Raw genomic sequence first — 17,932 nt, 5'->3', positions numbered from 1 at the left:
AAGCTTATTTTCCATGTTGGGTCTTCCCAGTGGCGGATGCTGCATTTCTGAGTTCACCTTGACTGATCTTCACCTGCCTCACCCATTTGGTCCTTCATTTCACAGCCTTAACATCATCTGCCTAGAGTAGCCTTTCCATATGGCCTCCCTAAAGTGGTCCTCTACTCTGTGCTACTCTGTGTCACCAACACAAGAGATGAAAAACTAAACTGTTGACTAAATAAGCCTCCACCTAAGGTACTGGAAATAGTCTTCTCTTCTAATTCCACAGCAGGTTAAAGTGGTGAGCTTTGTTTGTTTGTTTTAATTTTCAGGAATCCATTTGTTATATTTTCTCTGTTATTTTTTATGGCTTTATTGCATTGTATTCTGAGCTGGTTTTTGAAGCCCTATTTATGTTGCTCAGAAATTAGAGGAAGATTTTTTTTTATCAATAAAGACCGGGTAAATAAACTATATTACTTCCATAAAATAGAGCACTCTGCAGTCATTAAAATGCTAATATATGCCTTTACTTATTGATATGGAAAGGCTGCCATAACATATTATTGATTTTAAAACATTTTATTAGATGTTATCTACAAGTTCACCAAAATTATACTAATGTTTTCTGAGAAAGATGTTCAACAGAATGAAGGCGAGTGTCTCCTCCTGGTTGTATGGTTTTTACGTAATTTTAAGTATTATTTGTGTTTTCTCTGTAGAGAAACATGCTTTTAATTTTTATACAATATTTCACTCCCTGGAAAAATATTTTCACTTGAAAAAAAAAAAACAGTTGAATGAACAAGAAACAGAGACTAACAAAAATATGGTTTACTGCGCTTGAAAAATTTCATGGATACCCGTCACGTCACCCCCTGCTGCTGGGTCTGAAGCCTCCGTTCGCCCTGCAGGTCTTCCTCACGTCTCCACCTTTTCTTCAGGCTTACCTTCAACAGTGCCCCAGATCTCATACTCCTTTATATTTCTGTAAGCCTGGGATGCCTGGTCACAGTCTCATCCTCTTCATTTTTATAGAGATTCCTTTTGCCAATAGCGCCCCTCTCCACCTGCCCTTCAGGGTCATACCTGCACATCTTTGAGGACTCAGCATCATACCCCTCCCCCTCCAACGCTTTGAAACTGGGACCATGACTGTGTCAAGGCTTGGCACTTTCTTCATCGCTCTTTCTGGTCATCCACCTGTTCAAATTCATGTCCTGTCTACTAGCAGGTTCTGGTAATTAAAATGGGCCTACGAATTGCTGGAAAGCATCCAGGCCCTTCTTCACTGCAGCACTGCAAATAGAATTGTTACCAGTATTTGAAGGCATGATATGTTTAGAAGGGGCTGGGGATGTGGCTCAGTGGTAGGGCCCTTGCCTGGCATGTATGAGGCCTTCAATGCCAGACACTGAAACCAAAAGAAAAGAAAAACAAAAGAAAGAAAGAAAAAGGAAAAAAAAAACAACTGCTGTATATTATGGTTGTGTTTCCTAACTTTGCTCCGCTAGGTAGTTTCTAGCTGAGCAGGACTCAGACCCAGCCAAATTGGCTCTCAATTCTGTGCTCTTAACCATGAACCTTTGCTGGAAAATGACCGTTTTTCCACTCCAGGGACATGTTATACTGGGACGGGTGGAAGCCAGGCAAAGCTCTAGAATGGTTGAGGTCCTTCTAGAGAATGAAGGAAAATGCATTTTTCTTACCAACCTCACACTGACATATCTTAAAAAACTAACAAATCTTTGACTTGCTAATACTTACCTGTATTTTTATCCTAACAGGGTTGAAACCTCTCTTTTACAATCTTTTTTTTTCTTTCCTGTAATTCTCTTTTAGTCTAGCATGGACCCAAGCCCTAAAAGATGAAAGGTAACTGGGGAAGTGGAGAAGGAGGATGGAGATGAAATCTCCAAGCTGCCACACATAGAACTTTCTCTTTTTCCACCCTCTTTGAGACCACAATACCAACCAAGAGGAGGTTGGCAACGTTCCAAGTCTAACAGGGTCCTAGAGTGGGAGCCCAACATGTGTGCATCCTGAATATTCAGACTTGTCCGGGAATGCTTGGAGGGTCAGCCAGGCAGGCAGGATATGCGCCAAGGAGCCTGGTGGGTGGGATTCCAATCTATCTGATGATCCTCTCCCCTACCTGGCCCTGCTAGTGAAGCTATACTATTCTGTTGCAGGTTTTAACTTGCCCATTGATTCTTTATTCAATGCTAAATCCACTGAGGTCTTCAAAGTCGTCTTCTTTATTAGTGCAGACACTAATTAGTATAGCAGAGTGGTACTCATCCAACACCCAGAAGAGGTCCTGACCCATAGAACACACACAATAAATATGCCTAAAATAAATGTGTGAATGAATGAATGAGTGGTAGGGAGCTGAAAAATGACATGTGACCCAAGGAGGTGGTTTTCTTTGTAAAGGAGTGGCCATCTAAATGAAACAAGCATGGTGAATTATTCCAATGGCAGCTTGGCTATTTCTGACTTTAAGGACATGTGACAATATAGAACTAGAAGAAAAACATGCATTCAACAAATATTATTATGAATCTCCATAATCAGGAATAGCATTGTTTAATCCTGTTATTAAACAGGATATGAATATGAATGGGAGGGTGCCCAGATAGAGCAATGAAGAGAGAAGTCAAGCCGTGACATAGTGTAACTCCATGGTAGAATGCTTCTCTAGCATGCACCAGGCCTTGTGTTTCATTCTTAGCACTTAAAAAAAAGCATTAAACATTTCCATTAAAATTTAACACTATTTCCCCAATAACATGTAACAAGAGAACTTGGAGTGAGTTTTCTCACTGGTTGTGTGACCACTTACAAACACTAAAGAATAGAAACAAGGAAAAGCTATAACATATTCTGGAAGCCATTATAGAGGGAAATATTCCTGAACTAACCCAGGAACCTATGTAACCAGAGATGGAGTAGGAGTCCACACAGAGGGTCACTGGAGAAGGGAGGAGAAGGTGTGCCCCTGAGGAAAAGGAGTTTTAAAAATAATGCCTCTGCTATGCACTAGCTGTGTGATGTCGGGCATGAGACTCAGTTCATTCATCAGTGAAGGAGAGTCCTCCTTGAATGTTGTTGTAAGATAAAATGATATAAAGCGTGCAAAGCAATCTGCATGGTTGACTATGTTGATAATTACAGTAGACAGGATGGTGATGAAGATGATGTTAAGAGGAGGTAAACACAGTGCAAAGCTTCTCAGAAATACTTCATTCTGATCAGAGTAGGAAAATCTTGAGTAGGGTGATCTCAGTTTAGATATGTGGTGATAAGCCAAAGATTGGTTGTTTTACACTGAGTCTAACAATGCAAAGGTATTTGCAGACTGTTGTAATTAGGAGAAAATTAATCATGGCGTATTTACCCAAATGTACTTATCACTACTGTCAGCATCAGAGTCAGCTTATTTGTTCATATGGAAAGGCCCTGACAGGATGGACACTGGTACAGGGGATGACACACACTTGTTCCTTCCAGAGTGAGTTCTGTGAATGAATCCCTCTAAAAGTGTTCAAGGGTTAAGTGTGGAAAGATGTTCAGTAGAACAAGGAATTGAAAGCAGTTCCCCTAAAGTTCTCTGTGAAGGTAGAAGAAACCAATATTCCCAAGAGCTTACTTGTAACATGATAACCCAGACAGTCTCCATGAGTCTTTCAAGAGTTGGCCATTTCTAGAGAAAGACTTTGAGATCTTTCTACAAAAGGCTGCATGCTTGCAGGTGAGGGTACCTCTACAGTGCTGAATGCAAATCATCACCAATGAAGTGTTACTATAGGATAAGATAGGAAAGAGAAATAATTTCCTATCCTTATGGAAACCACATCCTCAGGCAAATAAAATTATTTGCAGGGGAAGTGTATTGTTATTCAGAAGGGAAAAAAAATCAGAAACACAGCTGGCCAGGTGAGCATTCATTATCTAGGTATAGTGTACGTGTTTGGTATATTCTTGTCATAGTAATAAAAGCTTTATTTATGCTTATTTATATTTGTCTATTTGACATGTCTAGTTGAGAGTAATAGGTATGTATCTCAGACCAAAATTTTTCTTTGAACTTCCAAAAGATTAGTTTACATATCTATTTTATTCTGTTGCTGAGCATAGAAAGATAGAGTTATTTATCCATAATAGAATGTAACTCCAGATAAATTAACTTTCCAATCCAGTATTCTACTCGGTCTGATAGTCACACTGACACTGGTTGTCTTTACGTATGTACTTCTGATATACACTTTCTGGATAATTTATCTTTAAGCTTTCTGAGACACTTTTAGCAAATTGTACTTTCCAAGAGGTGTACTATTTTTTTTTTTTGCATCTGAACTGACATTTCCTTAATATTAAAAGGTGGTATTACACTAATTTACATTTGTATTTCCTTCTGTGAAATACGTGTGACCTTATTTTGTGTTTTCTGTATTTTACGTTTTCCTATCATTTCCCCTATTTCCTGCCTTTTGTTAAATGAACTCTGCTTTGATTTCTTTAATCTCCTGCAGTAATTTGGGAGGAATCATCCTGTTTTTTATTTTTACTAAATTTTACAGAATAACCTTCTTGATCTGATATTCCTCTAATCATCAAGGTCACCAAGAGACAATAGTTTTTGACTCTGTCTTATTTTAGTTGAGAATTAGCACACTTTATTTTTCACTTCTTCACAGGATTTCATAGTGTTACATGCAGTTTTGCAAAACTGTTAATATTTCCCAAGTATTTTATATTTTGAGTTTCATTTATTTTAAGATTTAGAGAATTCTCCCTTTGGTTTCTTTTGGAAACATGCTTAGCTTTGTTCTCATTAATTTCCACTGTAATTGTTCTTGTTCAGTTGGTCTTTCTGTGAACCTCTCTTGTGGGTTGTTTCTCCAGTGCAGTATCCTGGGGGCTTGCTGTGTGTCCTTTTATACCTTTCTCTATAGTTCCTAGGAGATGCGCCTGTGGGTGGTCATCACCACTGTGCTGATGACCACTGAATCTCTGTTCTCAGATCAGATTTACCTTCTGACAAGGAGATTTGTGTAACCAAATACCAATTGAATATCTTCTTTAATGTCTCAAAGACACACAAAGAACTTCAATGGAAACGTTTATAGACGTATAACATTTATTTACTATCTCTTGAGGTCAGGGGAATATGATGTGGAGATATAGCCCATAATAAAAAGTGTGACATGCCTAGAGAGGTACCTCACATCACATCACTCAATCCCAATTTTTAAAAAGTTTTATTGTCTTATTTTTTATTGGCTCATAATAATTGCACAAGTTTATGGGATACCATGAGATGTTTAGTACATGCATATGTTTGTGAAGACTTGCCTGTCCAATTCTAAAAGTTGGGGAATGGCCATGGAAAAGTTAAGAAACTCATTCATATCTCAGTTTGGGACTTCAAATCCCTTGAATTTTCTATTTTATCCGCATTGAAATTTTGCTTTTGGGCTTGATTTACTTTCTTTTACAGATGGATCTTCCCTTCCCCTTTGGGTCATCATTCTGGGCTGTCCACTCCATCCTGAGGCTATTTCCAGGTCGGATTCTGCAGGAAGTAACTGTGAGGGGGTAGGGGGGCTGACTCCTAGAGTTGGCCAGGGGACCAGCTCCCCTGTGTGCTGGGGTGGGGGGCTCTCCTGCACCCCCACCTCTTCTGGTGCCAGGATTTTAAGATTACTGGGAGCAGCCATGGGCTTCTGCCTAAGAGATTTCTTGGCACTCAGAACTGGTTTTCTTCCACTCCTTCCCATTTTACCTCAGAAGGTGGGTGAAACTAGAACAGTACAGATTTTTATAAAAATGGATCCCTGTGTTTGAGAGCCATGTGCACATTTTCGGTTTGCTTTAAGTTATGGTGGATTCTTCCACTGGCCTTGCTTGTCTCCAGCTGGGTTTCTTATTTCTGACACTTGAGGCCAACCCAAGATGGCAGAGTGGTCAAAAGATTAAGCTAAGGCGCTCTCAAGTTCTCTCGTAAATGGGATGTAATGTGGAACTTTGCTCCACCTATACTTTGGGTGGTACAGAATGCCTACATTCCTGTAGTCCTGCTTCTGAAGACCAAGGCAAACAAATTGTCCTTTGAATGTCTCAAAAGCTCTTTTTTTTCTTGTAATGCCAAACGCAATATTTTTTTGAAAAGACTACACCAGAAGTTTCCCAGCTGAGAAAACAGGCTTGTGAAAAATGGTTTCAGAAAATGTAATAAACCATGCAAAAGTTGTTCAGGGTGTGTTTAAAATGAACATCTGGATATGAACTGCTAAATTACCTCCTGTCCCCTCCTCCTTCTCCTCACAGCTGTTTGAAAGAGTCCTGAGGGCAGGGAAACAGGTCAGTGGACCAAATTACACCTCCCCCTCCCCCACCTTCCAGTCCCTTTTGCACCTATGCAAGGAATCTAGCTCACATATGTGTTTAATAAGTGGGCACAAATACAAGAAAAAAATTATCTCAATTCCTGTTGACTTTCTGCAGCAACACCAAAGGAAAATAAACTCCGGATTTTAAAATTTCTCAAACAAAACTTATGGTTCTAATAAAATATTGCTTTAAAGTTGCTTTTTTTTTTCAATATCGAGAACTGAACAAACCACTCGTTTCTTTTCGTTTCTTAAGAATGAAGGATTATTACGTCACACTTTCCCCAAAGTGAAGGAAAAACTGTTCCCAAGGCTTTGCCTTTTAACTCGTAATTGAGAAACATAAGCAGTTCTGTATGTTGTTACTGAATTTCCCATTGTATCTGTGTAGTGCCAACCCCTTCCCTGGCCACTGTTACAGGCACACATAAAAGGAAAGCATCTACTAGTTTGGTTCTTCAGAAAAGAACAAGTGATATAAGCCAGCCTCAGAAAATCAAGGGTGGAGTGTTGTCTCTCATATGTGGAAGCTAGACCAAAATCAGGGGGAAGGGAGGAGTCTCACATAAAAATAGAAGGGAAATCAGTGGAGCAGAGGAACTGAGAGAGAGGGAAAGGAGATACCAAAAGGGGGAAATGGTGGAATGAAATTGATCCACTTATGCTCTGTACATATAGGAATATACTGCAGTGAAGTCCATCTTTATGCATCTCTATAAAACACTAATTTTTTTTTTTTAAAAAAGAATTAAATAGAAGGAAGACCAATAGAGTAGAGAAAGGGGATTAGGGGAAGAAGAAGAGGAGGCCAAGAGGAAATACTGGGGCACTAAAGTGGAGCCAATAATATCCCATGCATATGTAGGTTATGTCAAAATGAACCCCAATATTGTGTATGACTTTAATGCACTAATTAAAATATTAAAAAATGAACAAGTTGACATTTCCGAGATCTTCATGAAGTTATCATTGTTCACATCTAACTCCGAAAATCTGAAATAATGACCTCCTATCAGAAGGCCACGTGAGCATCTTGGGGAGACGTGATGGGCATTTTCTCATATGACCGGAGGCCGGCTCTTCAACTCTGCGCTGTCTCAGGACACACTGGGGCCCGCGAAGGAGAGAAGACTCAGTACTCAGCACACTCCCTCTCATCTTGTGTCAAGCATTCATCCCTTCTACTAGCTTCTCAGCTTTCCTGGAACAGGACCCGTGTCCCATTGATGCCTGGATTCTGGTGCTCCACCATCCACAGTACATTAGACACACTTACTTCATGGATAAAGAACTGACTGGAAGACTGAATGATGTTTTAGCACCAATTTCAATTCTAAGTCCTTCTAATTGGCTGGAGGGAGATTCCTTTCATAGGCCAGGACTACATCTCCTTGTATATCCCCCATGCTGTCCTCAGACACGCCCCAATCCTCACTAGGACCAAGGACCTTGATTGCTGCCTCACAGCTGCATCTTTCTAAAATCCCGAGGAAGGACTAGAAAGACTGGTGTCAATTGTCAAGCCACTCAAGGTCAAAATCCTCAGAGGATCTTATACGTCTGATTTTGATTCTGGGCTTTTTGTCCTCAATTACCCTATCACAATGCAATTTGGGGGGAGACGCTTTAAATGGAAAAAGGATGCTCTTAGGTTTTTGATTCTTCACATGTTTATACACATATGAAAAGTTGAGCAGAGGGAGATTGAGCTAGGAGAAGTCACACAAGGGGAGAAGATGCTTCTCCCTCAGCCAGCATCCTGCCTCCTGGGCTGTATTCCTTCTCACCACCCTAAACTGGGCCTTCCTCAGAGCTTCTTTGGCCCATTTTAGATCATACCCCATCTGGTCTTTCTCACTGTGGAATAACTAGTATGACCACAGTAACTCCATAACTGATTATCCAAAAAGACCATTGTGGGGGGTGAGAAGGGGGTCCTATTTTTAATACTGGAACCATAACCAGTCTAAACTGGATGGTCACTGGGAACTCAAGCGGCCCATTCATCTAACTTAGAACCTTCGTCTTGCTGACTTGGACCACACGGAATTTCTGTTTCTTTCAAGTTCTTTCAGCTCTCAGCCAAAGAGAAGTAAAGGCTTCTTCTGATCCAATTTATTTTTAATTGTATCAGTACGTTTTAAACTCAGTGCTGCACCTAGGTTTCCTGGAAGGCTATGTCAGTAGATTGTGAAACATCTGGATCTTTGGGTCTCAGGATGTTGGAATATAATGAGCAATTTTTATCCCAAATCTTTAAAGTCACGTAGATAAACCGATTGGTTTCGATTCAGGGAACTTAACTGCCAGCTTCAATTAGCCAGGCTTCTTTAATATATTCTTTTTTCTAACACAGTAGGCAACTTCGATAAATTATTATTTATGGAGTACTTATTAAAATGCTACAGGGAAATCATTCCTGGAAACGTCTCACTGTGTAACTGTAAATGATCAAGCCCTCACTTGCTGATTGAGTGTGTGAGGACGTAAGTCAGATCATAGGACCACAGCAACTCATGCCTAAGGGAGACCTCAGACAGCATTCAGGCCAGCTCCCCATGTCACCTCGGAACCTCCAACAGCATCCCTTCCTTGAAGATAGCCAGGAAATACCTGAAGCACCAGCCATGGCGGGATTCATCACCACCCAGGAATGACTTTTGCTGAATGACTTTGCCAAATCACACGGTTCCTGATTTCAACTGGAAGTCTGAATTTTCCAAACTTGCTCACATTGTGTGTTATTGTCTAATACGGACTCTGTCCTCTGATACAATTATTTTCTTTCAGCCCTTTCGGTTCTCAACTCTGGCAAGGCAGTGAAGGAGTTGGTGGGGAAACAAGTGTGACCTCTAAAGTGACAGTGAAGCAAAGTGGTTATCCCACAGTCTGGGGCTAAAGGACTTGAGTTTGAATCTTGGAACCTCCCATGACAAGGTGACAAAGCATGGCATCTATAATCTCTCAGAATCATCTCATCTATACAACAGGAGATATTATTGGTTACTGGTGTTACTTTGGGGACATTCTTGAAAGATTACAGGAAGCAGTGTATCTAACGTATTTAAAACAATGTCTTCTGGCACACGGCAAACACTATTTAGCTATTACTACACAGAATCTGGACATTTTCCTGCTAGAGTAAGATCAGCAGCTGGTAGACCAGGGCTGAGTCCTTTGTATGGTATAGCCTAAAATGCACCTTCCTCAAAATACCCTGCCAAGTGTTCCCATTTCTTTAGTTTGAGTGCTCCACTTAATTTCTGTTGGTAGTGGGGAATAAATTCTAGTACTTAAGAGTCAGGGCCTAGGAAATTGTACTCAACTCTGAATATACATTAGATTAACCGGAATGTTTTCTTTGTAAAAATAGTAATGAAATAAGAATTCTTCAGGCTTTAGAAAGGACTATGTTCAGGAGTCTCCTCTGGGAATTCTCATGTTCAGCCAGGTCAATAATAGCATATTTAAAATGTGTCTTTGTGGGTCAGATTCTGGGTTCCCACAATTTGGGCAGGTTTCTTGATCTCTCCATGCCTCGTTTTCTACAACTGTGAAATGAAGATGAATGTTGAAAGTTTCCTCTTCATTGAGCTGCTCTGGTGTTTAAGTGGCCTAGCACAGGTGGACAACAGGGCAGCGTTAGGTATTCTGGATACCTCACCTTAGTAGGCATCTTCCCTCCTCATCCTATTTCTGTCTCTCACTTATGCATCATCCTATCAACAGGCATTAAAGAGTGCTGAGCACTTCCCCAGCAATAGGTGTAGCCCCTGGTCCTGGACATTAGGACGTATCAGGAAACAGATATCTACCTTGGGTATGTTTCAGGTGGCTTTTCTGGTAATTAAGACTGATTTGCATTTAAAGAGCATGGGAGAAGACAAGGGTGCCCAGTGGCAGAACAGTGGGTCGAGAGGAGAACAAAGTCATCAACCCAAGATGTTTATCACAGTAGCCATCAGGCCTGGACCAGTCACTGAAGCATCTACCCAGCATTGCTAGCGGAGCTACACACACTTGCCATTCAAACCAGCAGCACCAGCAGCACCTGTTAACTTCTCAGAATGACAGAATCATTAGCCTCACCCCAGACTCCCAGACTCAGAAAGTGAATATTCACGGACCCCCAGGAGGTGTGATGGTACATTAAGTCTGGGAGCATTGATCTCCTTTAACATTAAGAGGAAGTCATACTCAAAGTTTGCAAAAATTTTCAAAATTACATTTGGCCTGCCACCCCACGCCCCCAGTTGGGATACTTGGAGAATACTCGGAAATATCCCCCTTGAATCAAACGTCTGTAAACTATCAGCCTATCCCCATCTCTCCCCAGTCCTATACCCTTTTCTTTGAGTCATTTTCTGACTTGGTGCTTCTACCTGTTTCCTGGTCCTTGTTGGAACAGAGCACCTGATATTTGGCTTAAAGGAGTACCTTGTATTAATGCCCTACTGGAGTCACAGAATAAGATAACTGATCCAGTTTCTCTCACTAGTTGATATTCCTGGTGCCTATGATCATTAAGGGACTAAGGGCTGTAGAGCCTGAATTCAGCAATTCCTTCCTTCCTTCCTTCCTTCCTTCCTTCCTTCCTTCCTTCCTTCCTTCCTTCCTTCCTTCCTTCCTTCCTTCCTTCCTTCCTTCCTCTCTTCCTTTCTCCATTTCTTTATTTCTGTCTTTGAAGTGCTAGACATTGAACTCAGGGCATGCTAGGCAAACGCTCTACCACTGAGCTACATCCCCAACCCTATAGCCTGATTCAGATAGAAACAAAGAGAAACATGGCCTGTGTAGAATTGCTAATAGCTTTTATTGAACAAAAAAGGCCTCAAAGCAGAGAACACTCCCCCCCCCCCAATTATCATTTAGCTTTACATTGTCATTACGTGTATAATGAAATCTTTGATTTCATGAGTTTCAAACAGCTGGAGAAAAGGAGGAAAGTCAATGAATTAAAAACCTGGGGTGAGTCACAGAGTACGAGAGTCTGCTGTTGTCCTTACATGTGCATCACACACACACACACGATGTGCACACACACACATAAAGAGTGAGCACCTACCACTATGCTGGGCAATGTGGATCCAAAAGAGGACAAAAATGGGTTCTGTCTCCACCTGTCCCCTCTCAACCCTTTTGGAGCTGAGACCTTAAAGGGAAAACAGGTATGAATGAAAAACTTCAAAAGTATCTTTACATCAGAACAGTGATAAATGTTCACAGAAGATAGGTGCCAGGACTGTGAGAACATTCAAAAAGGGAAAAGGACCCATTCAGAAACGTTTTCTTGAAGAAGCAACAAATGTGAAGGGCGGGTGGAGTTGACCAGGCCAAGATGGGTGTGGGGTGTGACAGGGCGGGGAAGCCCAGCTGGTGCTGAAGTCCTGTGACCAGGGGACTCAGTCCCTTTTTAAGGAACTGAAACAAGTCTGCAGTGAGTGGAGTCCAGAGAAGGGAGGAGGGGGAAAGGGGGCCACGGGACTAGCTGCACCAGGCAGGAGTATTTCTGTCTTCCTTCTTAGAGTCCCGGGAAGCAATGAGGGCTTCCAGGCAGCAGGCAGCAGGGCTAGATTTGTGTTTCTGCAAGAGTGGTCTTTCTACCTCATGGAAAAGGAATGGGGGAGAAACAAGGGTGGAGAGGAGGAAGAGACCCCTTGGCACTGCAGGTCCCAAGGTAGAGGGCATGGTACTTGGACTGTGAAGATGGTGGGCAGCGGAGAGAGGTGGCACATTTCAAGAGACATTTAAGTGACTACATCAAAAATACTCAGATTATCTTGGTGGAAAGGAGGAGGGGACAGGGAGATGACAGGATGACAAATAGTTTGCAAAACTGCCCAGATGCTGGCTGGTCTTTTGGACTGATTCCGGGAGCTCTGGACAGATACCATATTGGAAGAGCAGGGTGGTCATGAGTTAGGTTTTAGATTTTTAGAGTTAGAGTCCTTTCTTGACCTCCCAGGCAAAGATCCACAGGTCTGGAGTTTGGATGAGAGTACTAGGCTGGATGAAAATATTTTGTAATAATAATTTTAAATGACAAGTAATTATTTACTGAATATTGATTCTGTGTCAAAGCTATGTACCTATTATCTAATTTAATTCACACAGAACTCTGTATGAAAAAATCGGTCATTCTCACACTATGGACGAGAAAGAAAAGGCCTAGAGAGAGCTTATTTTCTATGCTGTACCCACTGTGTCACACTGCCCCCTGCTGAGCACCTACTAAGTGCCACACTTTTATGAAACAATGGTGGTTAATATCTCCCAAGCAGCTTGCGTTTCTATAAAACTGGTACATGGGATTGTGCATTTCCCAGAACAAACTGAAAGAGAAGAAACCGTGAGTTAGGATTTTTGCCATTTGTCAATTAGCAGTTTATGCTACTTGTCTGCAAACCACACCCACTGGCAATGACAAGTACATAGTGCATCTATACGCAGCCATCTGACTCTTTTCCTCTCCCTTCACTTGTTTTGGTCCAGGGAAATTTTTGTCTTCTTCTGATGTCTCATGCTAGGTTTCCCCAGGACAGGTAGGTTAACCCGGAGGAAGTTCTCCATGAATCTCTGCCAGGCATCAATCTCCATTGGACTTCAATTTCGGGATCTCAGACACATAAGAGGGCACTACTCTCCTTTGTAAAGGTAAAGGCTCACAATTGTTGTAGGCAGCTGTCTTTACTTACCTGTCCCAGCATTGTTCTGAGAATGAAAACAAGGCCATTTGTAAAACTAGCTCTGAAGCCGAGGTAGAACTATCATACAGCCACAGAAAGAACACTCACACAAAATGATTTCTATGCACACTTTCTCCTTTTGCCCAGATATTGAACATAACCATGAAGAATTTTATCATTACTCAGAAGATTTTGAGATTTAAAACTGGAAATTCTCAGTAGTTTGCATGCAATAAAGCATTTGAATCTGTACTAAAAACAGGCATCACTCTTTAACCTTCTTGTTAGTAAAACTGGCTGCACTGGAAGTCAATAAATTATGCCTCTACATGTGTGCATATGTGTGTGCGGAAAATAAACAAATTTTCAAGGATGCACTTTTCACTTGACTAAAAATCAGTTTTTTTCCATAGTAAAGTGTGTTTCACTGTTTGGAATAATATGGAACCTTGTTTACAGGATCCTGAGATTGCTCATGGCAGACAATTTTATCATGAAGTGAAAAGTCTCAAGTCAGTGAGTCTATTCTGGGCTTTACTCCTGGAGAGGCTATAAAACTTGTCCTGCCTACATTAAGTCTCACTTGTCACATATTTAATTTTCCTTTAATTTATATATCAAAGCATAAGAGACATGATATTTGGGTTATCCAGTGTGGGTTAGGTAACTCAGAAACTATGCCATTTTTGAGCTGATAACCTGTGCTGTCCTTCAGGAATTTCTGAGACCTTTAGCAAACAAGAATGCACAAACCCAAGCCCAAAAGGAACAGATCATTTTGTACATGTTTTTCCATTGATATTATTATGATTTATTTTTACTCAACGAGTAAAATGTGCTCGTTGTAAATCATTTTGCTCTTACACAGGAATAGAAAACGGCCCCATAGGAAGCAAGGTGAGGGAATAACTGCTGGTTGCTTTTCCAGGTATTGCCCCATGGCCTCTCCAAGCAGAGTTTATACACAACATGCAGAAATAAAATTAAAAAATCATCTAATTTTCCACACTTTGGCGCACATATGATGCCACCAAACCCAGATAAAGATAACTCCAAGGGGTTCCTTACTCTGTCTGAGCCCGGTTCCTTTACTTATACCTTACATGCAATCATTTCTGCCTTATCAATAGCTTTGAACTGTCTCCAGTGGATGCTTCCAGAATATCATCTGCATGAAGCTCTCCTTATTAAACAATCTTCTTTGGTTTTAGGTTCGCCTTTTTCAGTGTCTCCTCTCTTTACAAACACATCTCTCAAGGCCTACACTACAACACTCATTTTCTAAAATTGTACTCCCTTCTCCAAACAATGCCAAATTTGGCTTTGAATACCATCACTCCAGGATCACATGTCAATACTGAAAGGGTTTATCCTGTCTTTAAATAAAAGGGACACTTTCTGAAACTTCTCTTCATCAACTTATTAATTCAAGAATTATTTGTTGAATGCCTGCTATGTCCCTAAGTCCTTTATCAAGTATCAAAGCTATCTCACCAAACAGACATTCAAAAATTATCTTCGTCTTGTTTTTAATGTTGCTGTACAAGGAACTTTCCATTTTACTATCAATGCCCCCATTAAAAGGTCTCATGTACCATATTTATTTTGAACTATAGCTGTGGCAAAATACATGAAATGAAATGAAACTTGATATTTCTCCATAGTAATCAATAGACTTCCTCCTTATTGATAGGATTCACTGTCAACACCAGCCACTAGAAAGCTCAAATGCAACTCTATTACTCTTAAATTTAGTATATTCAATTCTCCAAGGATTCTGAATCCTTATGCACATATTCCTTATGCCATTTCTCAGATGTTAATGTTTTGGCCACCCCAAGTCCATCTTAGAATTCTTTGTGCATAAACAAACAACTCTTTCCTAATGTTTTACAATAGTCTAGAACCAAATGTCCACCAATATTTGTCAAATAGAAACCACGGGCTTTTCCTAAGGACCTCAACTCAGTCTCTGAAACTTGCTATATGGTCTTTCAGTCTTGGCTTTGGAAAAGTCATCAGGTTACTAACTGCTTTAGGGACCATAAAACAAAGTTTATTCCTAAACAGAAAAAAAAAATGCTCCAAGAAGGAGAAATGTATGCACAGAACATAGGGTGAGAAAAGGCCCCTCAGAAGCTTTGCTGGCAAGAATCCCAAGCTCATGTTACCAGGAATATTTACATTAAAAATATATCTTCAACTTGAGCAACATCTCTGAGGTCAAGTTCAAATCCTGCCTGGGAATTCTTTGGTTTTACTACCATTTGTCAACTCAAGCTTCAGCTATGATTTCCATGCCTTCTGAGGCATGAAGGCAAATAGGGCAGAGTGAGGGCTGGAACTGCAGCCCTGATTGAATGTGGTGGGAATGAGGGGCTTCTGAGATTTTTCAGCAGCAAGTGTTTGGTTGCAGGCTTCATAGCCAAAGCATTTCTCTCACATTCTAACCTTTAATGTGCAAGGAAAAGCCCAACATGGGGTGAGCAGGATTGGCTTTGGCCTTCTTTTCTGGGGTATACTCCTGGAGATAAATATATGTGGTCCCCTTTTTCCGTCTGCCAGAATTCCCCTAGGAGGCCTTGACAGTTGTAGGACTGGAGAGAGAGAGAGAGAGAGAGAGAGAGAGAGAGAGAGAGAGAGAGAGAGAGAGAGAGAGAGAGAGAGATTGATTTATGGAATTTCCTTTTTAGTTATAGTCCTGGTTTTTCTCTAGGTTGCCACACAGTCTTAACTATTTTATCTTAAGCCTACCATTATGAAACACCACCAGTCAGAGAGGCATGTAAAATTATAATTTCATTAATAATATGATTTTATTTTAAAACAATTCACAAAGGTATATTTAAAGAAAAGTTAAGTGAATAAGCAATTCCAACTTTGGTCTCTCTCAGCAATATTACTGAAGTAATTCTATGAGTGACCACATGGCACAGAAGAAAAACCAGGTCACTCAGAATTGGGGTTAGGGAATCTACCACTAAGCAACAAAGTAACAATGAAGTACCACCTATCATTCATAGTCTTAGTCTTAGTTTTGAACATCTTGTCCCAATCTGGGCCTTATATTTTACTCAGTGCAGCTCTCAGTCTCCTTGATGAAATTTTTTTTTCACCACTCTTGGTCATGTTTTACAGTTTGGACTTGACTTCAGGCCACAATCATCTCTTTATTTTCCTATGCCTCACTTGAACTATTTTCCAGTTCATAGATTCTTTCTTCAGCTATGTCTATTACAGTATTTAATATTTTCATCAACATATCTTTTAAAATATTTACTTGCTCTATTCTTTTCTAGAAGTTTTATTCGGTCCTTTTACAAATATGCCTATTTTTATGCCATATCTTCAATTATAACTTTAATGTTTACATTTAGCATAATTTTATTTTATAGGCATTTCCTGATTGTCATATTAATTCAGTTCCTTGGAGTTATTAATGTGTGTGTGTGTGTGTCTGTGTGTCTGTGTGTCTGTGTGTATGTGTGTGTGTGTGTGTGTGTGTGTGTGTGTGTGTGAGAGAGAGAGAGAGAGAGAGAGAGAGAGAGAGAGAGAGAGAGAGAATTGACTCATGGATTTTTAGCCTGACTTTTGGTTCTACTCACCTTGCAGGTAGCCTCATTAGGAGAGCACAGCCGTTCTAAAAGGTAATGAGAGCAAAAGGAATATATACACACACAACATTCTTCCTAGACACCTCTCCATTCTAGGCCAACCATCCCACGAAGTGCAGGAATTTGTTTTCATTTTCTTACACTACAATACTCTCTGGTCAGTCACACAGAAAAATTTAACAGGGAACAACATGTTCAATTTCATGATTAATGATTCCCATTCTCTTGAGATAACAGGAAAAACATCAAATACACAGTACCTGGAAGTTCTTAAGAGCACATAATCTCAAGTTAATTCTGGGAGAGAAGTCCTGTCCCTCTCCTTTGTTTGCATCATGAACTGTTCCTCAGTACATCCCCCAGGGGGCGTTTACTGGATTACAGTGGTTCTTCTCCAGTTCTTGTGAGAAGAGAGCCCCATGGACCGGGAAGCATGGTGAATGGCCTGTAGTTTTCGGTTAGTCATTCTGCTGCATTTCATAAATGTCAAGTGGGATCTTGAGTTATCCCACTCTTGAAGGTGCAGACAACAAATACTTAAGGCAGTTTTCTTCTCTTTATTTTGCTTTGTATCCTGAAGATTTGTTCCCACATATAATAGAACAAAGTCTTAGATATGGTAAAATAATTTCTAGGTTACTCAAGAACAAAAAGTCATAGTATTTGAGCCCTGTTCATGCTGATTTTCAGTCTGTATGCTTATTTTCTCTGCAGTGCAAGTCAGAGGTCAGTAAATACCCAAGTCTGCTGGATCACAAGTCTACCCCAGAATGAACAGTACAGGCAAATGTATGCCTTTGTTCTATCATTAAAAAAAAATTCATATAAATTTTGTATTTCATTTCAGAATAGTTTGTATCAATTTTAAAATGAAAGTAATATGGCTCAGATTGAATTAAATTACCTACTTCTTATTTTAATCTCTTTGCCTTTATAGCTATATTTTTCTTCTTGTTGAAGCCCTGGCCACCTGTCTACTAAGACTCCGTGCTCTGTCTCCTTGACATAAAATTGTCACATTACACACTGTATACAAGTCTTGAAACATCACATCTTTAGTTCATTAATAAGTACAATTTTATGTATCAATTAAGATAAATTTATTTATTCATTCATTCATTTATTTGTTCATTTATTTTTGTTGTTGCAATGTGTCTGACCAATCAGGAACCAGATTTCTTAGACTCCTTGCATCCAGGGAGGTAATATGACCAAATACACTGCACAATATACTGGTAGATGTGACAAATGCTGT

The sequence above is a fragment of the Ictidomys tridecemlineatus genome, chromosome 5, assembly GCF_052094955.1.
Source record: "Ictidomys tridecemlineatus isolate mIctTri1 chromosome 5, mIctTri1.hap1, whole genome shotgun sequence".
NCBI lineage: Eukaryota > Metazoa > Chordata > Mammalia > Rodentia > Sciuridae > Ictidomys > Ictidomys tridecemlineatus.
The sequence above is the reverse complement of the archived record's forward strand: the minus strand, read 5'-3'. Positions refer to the sequence as shown.